This window comes from Dromiciops gliroides, chromosome 5, assembly GCF_019393635.1.
Source record: "Dromiciops gliroides isolate mDroGli1 chromosome 5, mDroGli1.pri, whole genome shotgun sequence".
Lineage (NCBI taxonomy): Eukaryota > Metazoa > Chordata > Mammalia > Microbiotheria > Microbiotheriidae > Dromiciops > Dromiciops gliroides.
Genome location: NC_057865.1, coordinates 203181822 through 203197075, shown reverse-complemented (window position 1 = coordinate 203197075; position 15254 = coordinate 203181822). Strand labels below are relative to the sequence as shown.

General features: G+C 40.2%; 1 long non-coding RNA gene across 2 annotated transcripts in view; it reads left to right on the top strand.

Moving 5' to 3' along the window:
- LOC122728164 overlaps positions 1-15254 on the top strand; it is a 41521-nt gene that overhangs the window by 3470 nt on the left and 22797 nt on the right. The window contains exon 4 of one of the 2 annotated variants that reach the window (XR_006353243.1): positions 6941-10157. The exons of the other annotated variant lie outside the window; for it this stretch is intronic. This is a non-coding gene — a long non-coding RNA (uncharacterized LOC122728164). Of the gene's footprint in view, positions 1-6940; positions 10158-15254 lie in introns of those variants that run through there. 2 annotated transcript variants of the gene reach the window in all.

Here is a 15254-nt window from a genome sequence, read left to right as displayed (position 1 = left end):
TGCCTGTTCCCAAGGAGCTTAACATGACTGGGTTTGATACTGAGGGCCTGACCCAAAAGTGTCAGTTTCTCTCTTTGGCTCATTGCCTGCATCAATAATTGTTCTAAAGCTCCAAGAAAATCTCATATAGTTGTTATATAGTCTGTTTCTGGGTTCCCTAAATGAGGTAAAAGGCATCCTTCTAACCTGTACAAGCAAAATTTGTCCAAGGTTACTTAGTACATATATGGTATAGAAAAGCTTTAATTTTATCCCACAAAAACACATAAGAAAAGACTCAGAAGCCCATAACCAGGTAAACACAAAAAACCCTAAAATAAACCATCAGTTTCCCACCCCACCTCCAAAGGGAGCTGATCTTGGGGCAATCCTTTTTTTTTTTTCTATAGAAGTATTTTATTCTTTTCCAGTTACATGTAGAGATAGTTTGCAACATTTGCCTTCATAAAAGTTCTACTTTCAATTTTTTCTCCCTCCCCCCTTCCCAAGACAGCTAGCAATCTGATATAGGTTATACATGTACAATCACATTAAACATATTTCTACATTAGTCATGCTGTGAAAGAAGAATCAGAGCAAAAAGGGAAAACCTCACAAAAGAAAAACAAACAAAAAAAATAGAGATAGTATGGTTCAATCTACATCCATATTCCACAGTGTTTTTTTTTCTGGATTTGGAGAACATTTTCCATCATGAGTCCTTTGGAACTATCTTATACAGTTGTATTGGTGAGAAGAATCAAGTCTATCACAGTTTATCAATACATAATATTGATGATACTGTGTACAATGTTCTTCTGGTTCTGCTCATTTCACTTATCATCAGTTCATGCAAGTCCTTCCAGGTTTCTCTGAAATCTGCCTGCTCATCGTTTCTTACAGCACAATAGTATTCCATTACATTCATATACCACAACTTGTTCAGCCATTCCCCAATTGATGGATGGGCAGCCTCTCAATTTCCAATTCCTTGCTACCACAAAAAGAGCAGCTATAAGGGGCAGCTAGATGGCGCTTTGGATGGAGCACCAGCCCTGGAGTCAGGAGGACCCGAGTTCAAATATGACATCAGACACTTGCCACTTACTAGCTGTGTGACCCTGGGGAAGTCACTTAATCCCAATTGCCTCACAAAAAAAAAAAAAGAGCAGCTATATTTTTGTACATGTGGGTCCTTTTCCCTTTTTTATAATCTCTTTGGGAAAAAGACCTAAAAGTGGTATTGCTGAGTCAAAGTTTATGCACAACTTTATAGTTGAGACAATCCTTTGACATTATCATGAGTCTCTCTTTACCACAGATTCATAGCCAGTCCCTCAAAACCTGTAGTACATCCTGTGCTTTTGGCTGTTCTCTGCCCTGCTGCCTCTAAGGTAACATACTTTGAGATGTGTTAAACAAGAAACAACCTTTTCTGTTGGATTTACCTAGTTTGAGTAACTCACTATATTTTATTTCTAAAGTAAGTAGTTTTCTTTCTCTAAGGGGCATGCTCCATCAGGAAATTCCCTTCTGTTTCTGTCAGAGTGCCTTGAACTCGTAGGAAAGCTTAAACTAATTTCAAAATGGTGCTCTTCTCTCCACCAAATGGACAAGTTTCTGCAGTGTGCTTCTGTAGGAAATTTCTCAGCTGTCCCACTTGATCTTTGCTTCCTAGTTTTCCTGTCTTCCTTCTAGTCTCACCTAATGTCCCACATTTTGTAAGGATCCTTTCTCAGTCCTCAGTTTATCCTGTGTATGTTTTGTTTGTTGCATGTTGTCTCTCCCATTATAGTATAAGTTAGCTCCTTCAGAGCTAACTTAGGAACTGTTTTCTGCCTTTATTTGTAATCCTGGGGCCTAGCACAGTGCCTGGTAGACAGTAGGCATTTAATAAATACTAGTTGATTACTGCTACCATCTCTTGAGTTGGGAAAATCTATTCCCATGTCTTTGGTCTGACATCTTCAGAAAGAAATAAAAAGACATCCAGGAATTCCCCTCTCAGACCACTTGTGCATGCACTTTCAACTTGCCATGTGCTTCTGCAGAGAGACATTTCTTGCATGGACACAGATTACCATACCTCCAAAATGGAAGTCAGCTATATGTTCTGTCTTCCCATACTCCATAAGAGAGGGGGAAGAGAGAAAGTGGAGGGGGGGGGGAGAGAAAGAGAGAGAGAGAGAGAGAGAGATCTAGAATGCCAACTAGCCTCTTAGTTCACTTTGTAATTCACAAGTCTCAGTCAGCCAATCATCTTGAGTTTTCTGTGTCCTATCATTCAGGTCCAATATTTGATACAATACAAAAGCACTGTAAGAGTACAGAGACCTGAAGACTGATTCTGCCCCTAATTTGGTTGAGAACCTTTTATAAATTACAACTTCTCTGTCATTCAGTTGCTTTGTCTGTTAGGTTAACAAATTGGCTATGATTGCTAAGCTCCCTCACAGCTCTAGAATTCTACACTTGCTCAGTTTAAAGATTCAGGGTCAAATTAATATTCCTAAAATACCATTTTGATCATTGTTCAGTAGCTCCCCATTGCCTACAGGATAAAAAAATCTTGATTTTGTAGCCTAATATTCAAGGACTTCAAAAATCTGTTCCCTAGCCTGTTTTTTCTAGTCTCATTTCCCACTGCTAATCTACCAAGATCCTCTGTTTCAGCCAAGATAGTTTACTCACTGTTTCCTCTTAAGTTTATTTTCTTGTGCAACTGCCTGGAATGTCTTTACCCTCTCCTTTTTCTCCTACTATTTAGGTCTTTAAGACCCATTTCAAATCCCAACTAGCTGCTACAGGAAGCATTTTCAGACGAACACACACACACACACACACACACCCCAGTACCTTCTACTGATTTTCATGCATCTTTTAAAAAAATTATATATATTTTAGTCAGCAAAGATCTGCCTTCTCTCCTTTTTACCTCAACCTACCTCCCCAACTGAGAATGAAAGAAAAACAAAATCCTTGTTATAAACATTTTCTACATCTCTTAATAGTAGGCCCAGTCTCAAAGTGACTCCTTCCTCTTTCCCCTAGTCCCTCTAATCAAATCACTCACCAAGACCTATTAGTTCTTTATTTTCCTTTACATTTTCACTGCTTCAGTGCTAGTTCAGGCCCTCATCACATAACATGTGAAATATGGCTGTAATCTTCACTGGTTTCCCTTCTGGGTTTTCTTTGGGGGGGGGGGAGATTAGATGCATACAGATAAAATATTATGTTTGTTGAGTTGAATAAATTAAACTGACTTGAGAAATACAAAATGTTTGGGGAGTTTAGAGAAGAAAAGACTAATTTCATGTTGAGGTATAAAAAAAGGCTTCATAGAAGCCTTATGATGGGTCTTGGAAAGATTTCAGCAGGCAGAGATGGAAAGTATACTGATATTGCAGTTAAAAAGAATTGCATAGGGGGCAGCTAGGTGGTGTAGTGGATAAAGCACCGGCCCTGGATTCAGAAGTTCCTGAGTTCAAATCCAGCCTCAGACACTTGACACTTACTGGCTGTGTGACCCTGGACAAGTCACTTAACCCCCATTGCCCCGCAAAAAAACCAAACCAAAACAAACAAACAAACAAAAGAATTGCATAGTAGGAATGGGCAGGATGAGTTTGGGAAACAGTGAGTATTCTAATTTGGCTAACATCATTATTTAAGGGCTAGGCTGAAGAAGAAAATAAACTCCAAACTCCACAGCCCAGACATGGCACTGAACTCAGTTTTTACCAGGTAATTTCTCTCCCTGGTTTGTACTGGCTTGCTTACCACATTTGTTACTGCTTCAGTAGGTCAAGGTGATTCCCCAGAAGAGCTTCTACTAAAGCCTCGAATGGTACTAGGAATAACCCAGGTATAGTGGCATATACTTCTACTACTCACCAGTGTAGATCCTAATCCTTATGTGACTCTTATGCTTCCCATTTATACAAAATCAGTCCTGTGATAAAATTGACTTAAACATGAAACATTTACAAATAGGAAGGTAAAAGCAAGTACAAATTATAATATTTGATTGCTTATAATAGAAGGCAAGATCAGAAATAACCAAAATATAACAATCCTTTCATTAACTTAGGTCATGTTCCCCCATCAATGCATACAATATCTGTGGGAATGAGTGAATACACATGGACAGAAACCAAGCAGGGAAGCAGAGCAGTAGTGCCTGCGGCACATGGGACTCTGGATGGCAGACCTTTACGTCCTGGTCTCTTTAGGGAACAGTATGCACCATGTGTCACCTGTTGGGTAAAATTGCTTCTCAGCTATTTGCCCAATTCTGATCCTCACAGATCTCCTTCTGGACAAAGCTACTTTTCCTGTTTCCTTGGGTTACTGACAGTGTCAGTTTGTCTTGGCACACACCCATCCTTGGGCGGATGCTAAGAATGTGTGACCCTTCTTAAGCAAAATATATCAGTTATATGTGTTCCCAAATTGACTATACTGTGCATACCTGTTGACCTGTTGAAAGAACTATTGGGATCTATACCCAGAGAAATCAAAGAAAGAGAAAAATGATCCAAATATATACAAAAATATCTGTGGCAGCTTTTCTTTATGGTGGCAAAGAGCTGGAAAATGAGTGGGGGATACTGGTTGATTAAGGAATGTTATGGTATATGTGTGTGATGGAATACTATTGTTCTTTAAAAAATCATTAAAAGGATGTTTTCATTCAAATCCAGCCTCAGAGACTTGATACTTACTAGCTGTGTGACTGTGGGCAAGTCACTTAACCCCCATTGCCTAAAAAAAAAAAAAAAAAAAGGATGTTTTCAGAGAAACCTAGGAAGACTCATATGAACTCCATTCCTCATCTGGCTGTACTACTTTGGGACTTTTCTTACTGACATCTCTACCCCCTCATGCAATACCTTCCTCCTCTCTCCCACCGCCCCACTTTTCAGCTTCCTTTTGTAAGCTGTCTTCCTTCACTAGATTGCAAGCTCTAGGGCAGGGTCTGTCTTTTTTCTTATTTGTATTCCTAATACTTTAGCCCAGTGCCTGGCACATAGTTGGCAGTTAATATAATGTTTATTGATTGTTTGATAACTGAGAAAGAGTAAAGTCGGCCGAAGCAAAATAATTTATACACTAACAGCAAAAAAGTAAATATAAAAAAAACTTTTTAAAAGACTCAGGAACTCTGATCAACACAGTGACAAAATAGAATTCCAGATGATTCAAGATGAAACATGGTACCCACCTCCTGAGAGGTGATGGACTCAGAGTACAGATTGAGACTTTTTTTTTTTTTTTTTTTTTTTTGTGGAGCCATGGGGGTTAAGTGACTTGCCCAGGGTCACAGAGCTAGTAAGTGTAAAGTGTCTGAGGCCAGATTTGAACTCAGGTACTCCTGAATCCAGGGCCAGTGCTTTATCCACTGCGCCACCTAGCTGCCCCCTGGATTGAGACATATTTTTTTGACATGGACAATGTGGATTTTGTTTTGTTTGACTATATGTGTTTGTAAAGGGAGTTTGGATTTTCTTTCTCAATTTGGAGGTGGCCATGGAAGTAAGGGAGTAGAAGGGAAAGAATGTGGATCTGAAAACAAAATTTAATTTAAATAAATGTATATATATTATATACATATTGTGTGTGTATATATATATATGCATATATATATACACACACACATTTTTTTTCCAGCATAGCTCAAAACAGTTGCAAAGCAACTTTTTCTTCCACTTCCCTTAAGCTATAGAGGGTAATAAAAGGCAACACAAGCATCACTAAGTTTTCCCTCTCTCTCAAGCTCTAGAATGCAATGAGCCCAAATAGTTCTTCAAATAGTGGAAGATGCTGCTTTCCTCAGTCAGATTATAGCCACTGTAGTTGAGTTTATCTGATGTCGTCAGCTTTTCTGAATCCATCAGCTCCCAGAACAGTAATGCCACTGTTCCAATCTGCACAACTCCCAGCAAAACTACCACAGAGTCTAACTTCCTTTCCTGATTTTATCTGTTGATCTGGTCATCTTGTCCCCTCCTTTCTTGACTTCTGCTGCTTCAGATTCAGGCTTCCTCATAAGCAGTGACTCGTCTCTAACATTATGTGAAATTAAAAAAAAATAAATCCAACTTTCAGTTAGACATGAACCCAACAGTTGTTATATAATCATTCATTAACCCCCAAATAGTTATTTGATTTTATAATTTATCATTCAAAACTCTGAAAACAATTACAGTGCATCTCTGGAGCTATTCTCCAAGCCCCAACTCTGAAGCTGGGTTCCCAGAGCAGAACTTGCTCTCTCTCTCTCTCTCTCTCTCTCTCTCTCTCTCTCTCTCTCTCCTCAAGGATCTAGGTATAGCCCTATATCCTTATAGGCCCCACCAGTGTGCTTCCTCATCTTTCCCCAATAATTATTAATGAAATCAATTAATCATCCAGACTGTAATACCTTTTAGAAACAAGTATTTACTGTGGCGGTATAGTTGGTATGAAACATTCCATTTAGAACTCTGTGGCACATTCTCTTGTTATTCAGTCATTTTACTTGTAACTGACTCTTTGTGACCCTATATGGGGTTTTCTTGGCAAAGATACTGGAGTGGTGTACATTTCCTTCTCCATCTCATTTTACAAATGAGGAAACTGAGGCAAGAAGGGTTAAATGACTTGCCCAGAGTCATATAGCTAGCAAGTGTCTAAAGCTAGATTTGAACTCAGATCTTCCTAACTCCAGGCCTGGCACTCTATCCACTGTTCCTCCTAGCTGCCCATGACACATTCTACTACTGTTATATATAGTATCCAGGGGAAAGTGGGCTCATGCTTAGAAAACACATGTGGTAAAATAGGTAACTTATAGCTTCTGAAAGTCCTTTTGCATGGATCCTCAAGATGTTCCCCTTGGGTACGGTGTAATTTTTTTGCTGGGCTGCTTATGGAGCCTTGAATCTGTCTTTCCTCATTACTTCCAATCTTTTTTCAGCTCCTGAAGTAGACACTGCCACCAGCCACTGTTGTCTTGAAGATATTATTAGGACGATCAGGAAAAGTCCTAATCCTCTGATCCCAAAGTTCATAAAACCCTCCTTTGGTCAAGCAGTTGGTGAGAAGAAATGAAGACCCAGGTGCTCTAGTCTCTCCCCTGCCTCCCAAAATTCCTTGACTGCACTATTCTCTTACTAAGCTTCTGGATGATCAAATCCTCCAATTCCAAACTAGCCCGGAGTGTGGCCTATTCCTTCAACCAATTGGGGATAGACTTCCTGTCAGACTTAAGTCAGTCTTCACACTTAGTCTATAAAGCTGTCAGACCTAAGTAGGGTAGGGATTGATTAATTGACTTGATCCACTTAAACAACGATCACATTTCCATTCATTCATCTTTATCCCACTTCGTATTCTTTTTTCAAATAGATTCTTTCAGTATATTTATATGAGGGAGTTTTCTCTCAGAGTAAAATACAATCTGTGTCTCTCCTCTCTTCTCAAATTAATTTAATCAGTGTTCCTCACAAAATATTCTTTTATTCCTCTTTCAGCAACAAAAATGCCTACATTCCATAGTCTGACCTTAACATGTTTTTCCAAGTTTTCCACTATTCTAGCCAAAATTAAGGTCTACTTGTTTATGACTACTCACCCAGCAGATACAGGTGTCTTTATTTGCCCTGTCCTCTCTTTTCTGCCTGTCTAAATCTTGTTCTAAAACACACACACACACACACACACACACACACACACACACACACACACACACGTTAAAGCCCAGCTCAGAGCCTACTTGTTCTATAATGTCTTCCCTGAACACTCCATCCTACATCAGTTTCTCACTCCTCTAAACTCTTATATCTCTTATTTGGTACTTAATCATTTAACTTTTCACATGTATATGTTTGATCCTCCCAGATGAATTATATTCCCCTAGTGGGTAGAATTCATGGTGTCTTATTCTTTTTCCTATCTCCCATATGACTTAGAGTGCTTTGAGTAGAGGAAAGGAAAGAGAGCTGGACTTTGAGTCCCAGAGAAATCTGGTTTTGAATACTGCCTTCGACACTTGCTAAGCTGTAATCAAGGAGGCAAGTCCCTTTAACCTTCTTAGGTTTCAGTTTCCTTATCTGTAATACAGGGCAATAATAGCATCTTCTTCACAGGGTCATCCTGCAGATCAAATTAGATAATTCAAGCAAAGAACTTACCTATGTCCATGGTTAAGAGCCCCTGTATTAAACTGTCTTCAGATCCCCTACTTTGGGGATCCCTCTCAATTGCCACTTGCCACAGAGCCTGTGACTCCAACATTCCATTCCCTTCACCTGCCCCTGAGAACCAGTCACTCCCCTCTCCCTGTACCATAAGAACAGCTTACATAGTTATCTATGAGGAATGCTCAGAAGACCAGGACACTCCCTCCCCTCCCCCATAGCATCTGTCCACAAGACCTAGCCTGAGATGATGAGAAAGTGAACAATTCATTCAGAGTGACAAAAGATGCTTTTAAGAAAGAAAATTTTCCCTTAAAGTGTGGTATCAGGGAAGTAACTAAAATGACCACAAGGATACACTGAGAAAAGAATCAGGGTTCGAAATTCCTTGGCTGACTGTGTTGTGCTCAGTGTAACTTTCATTGCCTGTCCAAAGAGCATTTTCTCAGCTAAATGACCTTGCTAAAGTGCAGACAAGAAACATAAACATGACAAAAGCAATGTGGCTTTTTAGATTTTTGTCCAGGTGTCTATGCCTTCCCTCTGTGGGCTCTTTGAGACAAGGGCATTCATTCCTGCCTCATGAATTATAACTTAAAATCATCTATGTATCCACAGTTCTGTATTAAAAGCAGCTCTCAGAGACCAGCCCTACTTGAGCCACTTTCTGTATTTTTGCCTTTAGGACTAGTCATGTTATTAACCATGAAACCAAAGGTGTCAGATTTGAAATCCTTCTGACCCTAGCTAAGAAAGGCTCCTGGCACTTTGTGAGATCCATCCCTGAGGAAGGAGGCTGCTGCTCTCTTGTCTGCACTGGCTTAAACCAGCTTCAAATAGGAAAAAGGACTGGGTGGATGGAAGCTTCAGCCTAACAAATAATGTTTTAAAACCACAGGCTGATACAAAGGAGATGATTACAAATTTCAGCCAACCCAGCATTCAGAATGTAAGGGTGAAAAGGAGGGTTAAGGCAGCCCTTTCTACCCTTGCCACCTTTTGTTACTTTTTAAAGAGAGCTTGTTCAATTCCTTTCTAAAAACTATATCCAAGAGTCAGTTCTCTTGCTGCCCTAGGTCGTTGAGTCCACATTTATGTTACTCTGTTCCAAAATTCCTTTCTGAATTCCTGTAGTGTCCAGCTCTGGCTAATCTTATTGTCACATCTCTCCTTGTTCTTGACTCTAGGTCAAATAGCTTTGTAGCATCCCAACCCTCCGTGCTATTGAGAATCTGGTGAATCTTAATGAGTTCTTCTCCTAATCTCTTTTTCAAAGGAGCTACAATCCTTAATTTCTCTAACTTGGTTTTAAAATTAATTTAGCTTCCCTGTGTCATTCTTCTTGTCTCTAGCTGTCTCCATTCTGTTGAAAGGTCAGGTTATTTTCACTAGGAGATGTCTCAAAACATATGCAATGATCTCATACTGCAACTGATTTCAAGTTTTTTCCTCAAACTTATTTCATACAAGCACAGATGCTTTTTGATTAGGCAGAAATTTCCAACTGCTAGATGATCAGTTTATCTAACATTCAAACCCAGCAGTCTATCCCCAGAGATCCTAGTTACCTCCAATTCAAAGTCTTAGGGTCATAGTTTCAGAGCTAGTGGGGATCTTGGAAGCCATCAAGTCTACCCCTTTATTTTATAGATAAGGAAACTGAGGAACAGAGAGATTATCCATAGTTAACAAAGTATCTAAGTCAGAATTTGAACTCAAGGTTTCCTGACTCCAAGTTCACTATGCTTTATATACCTAGAACTGTGAAAGATACAAAAGAAAAAGACACTGTCCCTAACCTTAAAGGAGCCTGCATTCTTATTGTCGAGATAAGACTTACACAACTAAGAAGTAAGACCAGATAAATATATGACAAAGTGGTGATGAACAATGGTGATAGACTTGGCTCTTAGCAGTGCAACGATCCAAAACAGTTTTAAAAAACTCATGATGGGGCAGCTAGGTGGTGCAGAGCACCAGCCCTGAATTCAGGAGAACCTGAGTTCAAATCTGACCTCAGACACTTGACACTTACTAGCTGTGTGACCCTGGGCCAGTCACTTAACCTTCATTGCCCTACCAAGAAAAACAAAACAAAACAAGCAAACAGACAAAGAGCCCATGATAGAAAATGTTCTCAACATCCAGAAAAAAAGAACTGTGAATTATGAATGCAGATTGAACCATACCGTTTCTACTTTGGGAATTCTTTTTTTTCCTTCTTTTTTGAGGTTTTTCCCTTGTGCTCTGATTCTTCTTTCACAAGATGACTAATGTAGAAATATCTTTAATGTGATTGTACATATACAACCTATATCAGACTGCTTTCCATCTTGGGGAGGGAGGAAGGAAGGAAGGGTGGGAGAAAAATTTCCAATTAGCTTAGATCAATGTATGGTGAGCTGCCCCCCTTTCCCCCCCACAGGTCAGACTCTTTGCTCCTCTCTCTCTGTCTCTCTCTCTCTCTCAATTGTTAGGCCTGTAAGCCTGTGGCTAGTGGGGAAGTAAGTGAGACAAGCAGTCAATACTTTAATATATAATATTAATTAATAATAAATGCTTAATGCCAAAACTGCTGCAATAGCCATTCATTTATAAGTGGCAATAATTTAAGAAAACATAGCCTACCACAAATAATTTAGCTAACACAAACCTTATAAAATATGCTTTCTGTCACACCAATGTCTTTCTATACAATAGGGTGCATAATTATAAATTGTAAAGATCTGACATTTAAAAAGCTCTTTATGGTTATTAAAATGCTTTTATATACATTGTTATTTGATCATCACAGCAATCCTGTGAGGTAGGTATTTCAAAGAAGGTAGATCAATCACATGATAAGGATGCAGGATAACATATTATAATTTAGAGCTAGAAGGGACCCTATCTTGTCCAACCCCTTCATTTTACAGATGAGGAAAATAGGCCCCAGAGAAGTTAACCCAAGGCCATCGGGTAATAAAATAGGAGAGCAGGTCCTGGGACCTTGTTCAGCATTTTTTTAAAGCATTTTTTCTCCTACATGACTCCCACCATGGTAGGTGAATTGGGCTCTGTATTGGGACCCACATAATCTGGAGGAAGCAGGCCACCAATCCTGCTTCTAGCCCAACTTCACAGGCATCATTCAGGGGGACAAACTCCCCTAGAGAAGAGGCCAGCCATTCCTAGCAGTTGCCAACCATCTGCTACCAACAGGGTATGCAAGCCAGCCTGAGGGGAATGGCCCCTCTGAGGGAGAGACAGCAAGCAGCTTGTGCCATGCAAATCAGATCACCACCTTGACCACTCTCTGTCCTCTTCCATGTGAAGACTCCTGTTGCCATTCATTTCTAGCTGAGAGACCTGGTACCACAGTTTCTCTTGGACTCACAAGGCTGCTTCTAAAGCTACAAATGTCCCTCAGGATCACTGTTCAATCACCTGTGCTCAGGAAAGAAACACAGAGTAGAAAAGGCATCTCCTGATTTAGCTGGTATGTTTTCGCAGACACTGCCAGGGTGAGGAGAAAGACTAGTTTGGAATTTCATGTGGATTGCCCTTTCAGTGGCAATGATCCATTGGATAATTTTAGTGTGCCCTTTGTAGCATGGACACTGAGAAATTTTGCCCAGATTTCCTTTTGGATTCCCTCTGTGTTTCAGAAATCCCTGAAATAAAGTGAGAATGTCTTCTGTTCCTGCCAGTGGGATTTTACAACTTTGAACCTACTCCTGTTGTTGTTGTTGTTGTTGTTTGTTTTTGGTTTTTTTTTTGCAGGGCAATGAGGGTTAAGTGACTTGCCCAGGGTCACACAGCTAGTAAGTGTCAAGTGTCTGAGGCTGGATTTGAACTCAGGTACTCCTGAATCCAGGGCCGGTGCTTTACCACTGCGCCATCTAGCTGCCCCTGAACCTACTCTTAAGAGTGTGAGTCCAAAGCAAAAGGAAGGACCTAAGTAAAAGGGGGGGAGAGAGAGAGAGATAGAGAGAGAGAGTAAAAAGCTTCAGTGTCTCCCCTCTCTCCTACCCAGGACCAGTTTCAAAAGCATTGGTTTGATTTCTCACCTAAGGATATAGAGATTACTGTTAGCTGACACCAGGTCCTAAATCCAATTAGTCTGGAAAACTCTTTTGGAACCAAGTTTCCTTCTAAGACTGGAACCAATTTTCTGTCTTTTTCTTTATTGCTTTTGGGTTGGAAAAGGCAATTTTTAGCACCAAGATAGTGCCTTGTAACAAAGCAAGGAGTAATATTTGGTAAACTTTGTGAAATACTCTTTGCTAAATTTGCATTACTCTGTATTTGGGAATAATTGTGACTTTCACCTGTGCATGTAGGACTGACTGTATAAGATTTATACCATCTTGACTATTTTGAGACTTTTTCCTATATGACAGTGGAGAATCATTCAAGAAGAAAAATAATGATGCCTCCCTGGGACCTCAGAGAACTGTTCTGGATTGGTATTGAAAGGAAGATTCTTTGTTTGGGCTTTCACTCTGATTAACGAGGCAAAACTCAGGACAAAGAAAATTTATTCAGTTGTTTTCAGTCCTGTCCAACTCTTTGTGACCCCATTTGGGGTCTTCTCATCCAAAGATACTGGAGTGATTTGCCTTTTCCTTCTCCGGCTCATTTTAGAGATGAGGAAGCTGAGGCAAAAAGGGTGAAATTACTTGCCTAGGGTCACACAGCTAGTAAGTATCTGAGACTGGATTTGACGTTGAGTCTTTCTGACTCTAGGTCTAGCCCTCTTTCTTGTGCCACCTAGCTGTGTACAAAGAGAATTAAAAGCAGTTTATTAAGGTATTAAGGTCAAGGTAGCTTTTAGTGGTAACTTTCATAATGAGATAAAGACAATTCACATAAGTCCCGGCAGCAAAAGAGGTTGGGCCCTTGCATTTCAGTTCCTCCCCAAGGTAGGAAGTACATGACAATTTCCAGGTACTGACAGGTTGGGAGTGACCCGAGTATGTGACAGATATCAGGGGACTGGATGATGCCTCCCTCCAACATTAATTGACAAGCAGGTTCAGGAACAAAGGATCACTGAGTCAACATAACTTTCAATACTAGGGATATTGATAATGTTTTCAAAACACGCCCCAGCCAGTATGCCCAGGATGGCACTTTTTTTTTCTTATACAAGGGGAGAGTGAAACAGGACTGGCCAAACCCAAACCTTAGGAGCATGGGCAGAATGCTTGGCTGATATACAGTCTCTATATGGGCTTCAGAATATGTGCACATAGTTATTTTCTTTTTTCTGGTCCATGAACAACATGCTGAAGAAACAGATTTTTAATTGGCTGATGACCTCAAACTGGGTATGAATTCAAAAGGAACTAAAAGACACTAGCCAGCCAAAGGGAGCCTTTGTTTCCTGAATATATTCAAGTAAGAAAACTGGATAGATAGCTAGAGGGAGCATTGATTAAGCATTTACTATGTGCCAGGCATTGTGCTAAACTCTAAGAATACAAATACAAACAAAAAGAAAGGCAGTCCTTGCTTACATTCTAGAAAAGGAAAACACTACATAAAAAGGAGCTGAAAAGGGGAGTTTGGGAAGGTGGGGAACAGGGAAGTTACTCTTGGGGGTTTGAAGATGGCAAGGGGAAGGGAAAGAGGTGCTCTGGGGTTTCATGGACTAGTCCAGGTCTGAAGAGCATATGATGGCAAGTGTGGGTGCTTACTCAAATGGAGAGTTAGAGTGGAACTTGTCAATTGGACTAAGAGGCTGTAGGGGTAGAGATGTTTTCATCATCAGAAGAAGGCCTTGGGGCGGAAATGAATAAATGGTCTAGGGCTTCATGGGTAGTCGGGGTCTGAAGAAAATATGATGGCTGACATGGGAGTTTGCTCAGATAGAGTTTTAGGAAGGAATTTACCAATCAGAGGAAGAGACCATGGGATAGAGGCAGAAGGCCACTGGGGAAGAGGTGCAGAAGTGGGTTATGCTGATCTATTTCTGGGCAGAGCCAAGATGGAGGAGTGAAACCAGAAAGCTACCTGAGCTCTCCCATATTTCCCTCAGAAACAACGTTAAATTAAGCCTTTCAACAGATTCTGGAGCTGTAAAACCAAAAAAAAAAATGGAGTGAAACAATCTTCCAACTTAAGATAGCTTAGAAGATGTTCAGTAAAGGTCTGTTTCATCTGGGTAAAAAGGGAGCACAGCTCAGCACAGAGAATGTCTGGGTAAGCCAGCAAAAGGCTCTTTGTCCCAGCACAGATCAGCAGCTGAGGACCCAAGGTCCTAACTCAGCAAACTGGTGGCACAGCAGGCCAGTGTGAGGCCTCCATCACCAACACTGAAGGCACTCTGCCAGCTGTAGTATAGGCTGCCCAACAAGCCTTACTAAGCTGGACCACTCCAGTGCAGTGAGCAAGCTGTAAGCTGCTGACACCTCAGAGCAGAAAGTTGGTGACCTGGTCCATAGCCCCCAGCAAAAGAAATTTGGGACAGTACATGCTGTACCCCAGGAGCATAAGTCAACCTTAAAAGGCACAAAAGAGGCTAAAATAAAAATATGAATAAGAAACAAAAAAGAACCCTCACCATCGACAATTACTATGGTGGTAGGGAGGATCAAAACATATGCACCTGCATATGAAGCCTTAAAGGGAAAGAATTGGTCTCATCAAAAAAGCCCTCTTGGAAGAGCTCACAAAGGATTTTATAAACCAAATGAGAGGTAAAAGAAAAATTGGGAAAAGAAATGAATTATGCAAGAGAAAGTCATTAGCTTTGAAAAAGAAAATTCCTTAAAAATACAATTGGAAAAATGGGAAATGAGGTGCAAAAGCTTGCTGGGAAAATAACTACTTAAAAATCAAAATTGGGCAGATGGAAGTTAATGACTCAATGAGACAACAGGAAGATGTAAAGAAGAAACAAAAGAATATAAAAGTAGAAGAAAACCTAAAATACCACTTCAGAAAATCAACAGACTTGGAAAATAGATCCAGGAGGGACAATATAAGAATAATCAGACTACTGAGGACCATGATCAAAAAAAGAACATAGACAGCATATTTCATGACATTATCAAGGAGAAATGCCCCAATATCTTACAACCAGAGGAAAAATTAGTCACTGAAAGA